General features: G+C 38.8%; 1 pseudogene; it reads left to right on the forward strand.

Annotated features, from left to right (window-relative positions):
• Positions 1-1,884: 1,884 nt before the first annotated feature.
• LOC147458978 (uncharacterized) lies at positions 1,885-4,203 on the forward strand (annotated as a pseudogene).
• The last annotated feature ends 484 nt before the right edge of the window (positions 4,204-4,687 follow it).

Raw genomic sequence — 4,687 nt, forward strand, 5'->3', positions numbered from 1 at the left:
CTACTTGGAACCACTTTTAGCTCGAGCCAACTTTGCTTGCACCAACGTGCATCGGCTAGGAAGCGGGAATTGTTTGGCTAAAACAGCTTATAGGCACCCTCCTAGTCAGACATACAATCCAAAGCCACATTTTTGACATATTGTATCATATTTTTTGGGAAACTATGTAAATGAGCCTATGTATTTTGATCCTAGAGCTATAGATCCTTGAGTTGAGCTATAAATGTCAGATTATGTACTCATGACCCAAAGTAGCCAACCATTGGGCATTTTTTAAAGCCCTAGGTATAAAAGCCAATAACTCTAGTTTAAAAAGGATGATTCTTTTGGAAAATAAGAGCTCTGTTGAACAAACTATCAAGTGGCTTCACAACTCAAATTTGTACATGCCATCATTGGGGATGGAGCAACACGATGCCTTGTGCAAGAATAAGCCATCCAAATAACCATTGTTTCATGCCTCAATACCATTTTTTGTCCATTCTTTATGAAAAATATATTTTCCTTCTTTTTTGTAAATATAAGATAGACAGAAGTACCGAAAATTGAATATTTAGTGCCAAAGCAAGGGCAGTAATGTTTGAGGTAATAATGCTGGTAATGTATGCGATAATAACGTATTGCCTTCTTGAAGTAACCAACTATTGTGTATCATATTGACTTGGTACAAATCCTTCTAGTGGGTGCATATACTTGTCCAATCAGAAAGAAAAACATTTTGCCTTGGCACTAGTGTAGGAGAGCATGTAGGGGATCCGGTTGTCAAGTGATGGCATGGGTGTTGCAACAACTAGTGTTATGATATGCCATTGTGAAATAATCTTGACAATTCAATCATCATTGTCGGTGTTCCTAGACCCTCCTGCTGAGAGAGAGAGAGAGAGAATTTCTCAGTGCCGAAGATGGTGGCTTACACCTCAACCGAAGAGAAGCAAAGAATGGTACTTCTTGTGCCCTTGAGTTGACATTTGAGAAGCCTTAGATCAGCACCGATATTGAGAAACATGCATGCAATTGGGGTTGAAAAGCTGTGCAAATTTTCCATTGTTCGATTGATCGTAGGACATGTATGATGACCATGATCTGACGTCACAGAACTCAAAAATGTGGAGGAGTTTGGTGGCTCATTTGATAAAAAGGCCTTAGGCCAACCATGTAAAGGTCATCCTCATGCTAGCTACAATCTCATTGACAAGCTTGGTTGGCCTTGTTGTGACAATTTATTTTCTCAAGCTATAGTAAAATACTATTGAATTCTCAGAGTTAAAATTCCGGATAGTCAGCTCCCTGTGTTTTTTGAAGTACATGTGTTTTTTGAAGTACATCGTATCTTCCTCTCCCTATCTCTGTTCTACATATCCTGCAATTAGTGTGTTTCAAGAGTCAACATTCTATACAAGAAGCTCCACAAGCACTTTCTGTGCTTTTTGAAGTACACCATATTTGGCATACTTGTCGACCAAGACAATGCCAAGCACAAATTCTCTTTTGTGCGACCCTTGACTAACAATATCATCGTAAATTTGTTTACCCATATCAATGTCTTGCGTAGTGCCACATGCCTTCAAGAGGAACGCATACGTAAATATTGCATTTGGAGCGATGCCCTAGTTTCGCATCTGTTGGAACAGCCCAAGGCTTCCCAGTGGCATAGCCCACATTTGGCATACATGTCGACCAAGGCAATGCCAAGCATAATGCAGTGAGCTGGAATTCCCAAGTCGCGCACTTTTCCTTGTATGTATAAGTAGCCTTACAGGCCCAGCTTCAGCCAGCATATCCGAGTTTCTGCTGTTAGAACGCATAACTTATAAGAGCTCTCTCTCTCTCTCTCTCTCTCTCTCTCACACACACACACACACACACACACATTAGCCTAGAATCATGGCCGCACCTGTCTTCTATACCATATCCTCAGTCCAATATCAGGGATACAAGCTGACACAACGGGGCCCTCAGGTTGTGCTGGAAGCGGAAGACATTGATAGCCCATTTCAGGTATAAATGAAGGAGTGTGTGTGAAATGTGTGTGTGTGTGTGAGAGAGAGAGAGAGAGAGACTAGAGAGAGAGAGAGAGTGTGTGAAACTGCACGAGTTGCAGGTGTGGTACAAGGACGACTGGTGGAGATTTACGGAGGACAAGGCAGGCAATCCAGCGTTTGCCCTCATCAACAACGGCTCCAAGGCGGCTCTCAAAGCGGACGCCGATGCCGCGCCTTCTCATGTACATCACTCACAATATATGATCATGCATGAAATGAAACTCGACCTCCCATTACGAGCCTAGCTTATAGGTATTAGGCATGAGAAGTAATATTGATTGTGTAGGTGTCTCTCTTCACTGAGTACGCGCAGTTTCCTCCTCGTCGGAGTACGTCACCATCTTCTCGGTGGCTCTTCAGATGCCCTTGAGGCTTGGCATTGGGACGTCCGCTCTAAAACCAGGCGATGGTGTTGCTGCCATTCTCAATGCCTCCTCCTCCTGCTACAGGAACATGGACCCTCGAGGCTTTCAGTAACTCGATCTCTCCCCATTGTTTCTCTCATTTCTTCACTTGGGCTTGAAATAATGGATATCAGTATCAAGGATACCATTCAAGGGGATTATTTCTAGGTTGAATAGGAGAACATTGGGTTTTTTCATGAACGATCCACTGTATATACAAGGACCTTACACACACTTGATACATTATGAAAGACTCAAATCAGCTAATGTATTGTCATGCCTCCAGTTCCAAAGGCCTATATTCTCCAATCACAATGGGTTAGCCAGATTCTTGTTGCTAAACCACCTCATACGGACGTAACATTCACCTCTGGTGCGGGCTCTTTCAATAACGAGCTTGGAGTAGTTGGAGTCACCAATCAAGCAAAACACAAATGGGTGCAAGAGGTAGTACATTCCTCTTTCCATTTTATCACCCTATGAAGTAAACACTTACTTTTTCTCAATAAAAAAACTAGCTATGTTATATGTTACAAATTGTCATGTATGTTATTTAGAGTCTTAATGATATTCTTGTGTTTTAAGAGTGATCAACCAAAACTTCAACAACTTCCAAAACTGCAATCTAATGATAGAACTAGCTACATATGGTTTTTGGCTAGCCATACAAATTAATTTTATTTGATATGTCATGAAAATAGTCCAAGAAAACTATTCTACAAATTCATTATGGTCCCAAAGGTGAGGGGAGCTCAACTTGAGTAACTCTAAACTCTGTAGTAGTAAAAGAATGCATCAATTGATGCCACCATTCTTTGAGAATCTTGAGAAGCGTCTCTAGTTGAATCTTGAACTTTGTTGCAAGCATCGAGGGTGTACCTCACATTTATATTTTGACCCTAATGTGTTCAAGTATCCACCCATTTAAAGAGATAGGAACATTTTAAATAGAACATTAAAACTAGAAACAGATCTATACATGTTAGACCTTTTTTTCCACCTCTTCTTCAAAATTTGATTAGATGGGCCTCATTAATCTCAAGATGACGTGTGACAACTTTGTCAAATTAACCTGATTATGTTGTCATGTTAAGATGTATATCTATCTAGCATTTCGAACATTGGGATTATGAAAGTAAATTTTAGATATGATTTTATATTTTTATTTACACACTCCACCATTGTACACATAATAAGACATATTACTTGATGATGGCCTTAGGTTTGGTATAAAGTGCCTGCTGCGAGTCCACTCGAAGATTCCAACTCTTCATTCTTTATCATTTGTAAGATGAATGGAAAAGCTTTAAAAGGATCCACAAAACCAGGAGATAAGGTATGGTTTACATTTTCTTATTTCTTGAATAATCATATGAGATCACATAGCCCACTGCACTTCCTATTCATGCTAACCTATAGTTTTAATTATCATAATATTTGATATGTGAGCCACCAATTGTTTATCACATTTCAATAAATGAATATTTATAAATATTTATTTTTGGTCCTACATAGGTCATATTAACAAAGTTTGATCCTCTTGATTACAACTTTGTCTGGTCCAAGGATCGATCATTGAGTAATGGACAAAGATACCTTGCCATAAATCTTGCAAATAGTGATAGCAAACTACATTGGTTTTTCCACCAGACAATGAGTACCAAAACGAAGCTTATAACCATCCTCTTACCTTACGTGAAGCTACAAGTGCGTCTGATACTAGAAGCCAGTGGAGTTTTGTTCCCTTTACCTCTTGATGTATGCTTTACTTGAAGCCTCATGGATGCAATATATTTGTTAAAACTTTTAATGATAATATTGATGAGATTTTTATAGTGTTTCTAATTTATGATTATTGATGTTCCAGGCCATTCATGTGAATTTCATGCTTGATGGGAAGAAGTAGCTTATTTTTCACTTCCTTCGCACATCTTTGAACCATGTCTACCACTTTTTAAGAAGCCAACAATAAATAATTAATGTACTCGACCATCGAATAAAGACATGTACTTTATTGACTTTTATGTTTATTAATGGCTCAAAACATACAATGTTGATGTGTTATGAAACAATGATGTTACAATCCATCCTTTAAATCTCTATGGGTATTCATTACCATCACATCTCAAATTCCCATCTTGTGTACACCCCACTAAATACCATATCTTTTCTAAGTTAAAATCTCAATTTGCAAACTGGTTTTTTGTTTTACCAAAGTTTTGGGGTTGTCCTATGTACATT

The sequence above is a fragment of the Adiantum capillus-veneris genome, chromosome 4 (genome assembly GCF_014529385.1).
Source record: "Adiantum capillus-veneris isolate H3 chromosome 4, ASM1452938v2, whole genome shotgun sequence".
Taxonomy (NCBI): Eukaryota; Viridiplantae; Streptophyta; class Polypodiopsida; order Polypodiales; family Pteridaceae; genus Adiantum; species Adiantum capillus-veneris.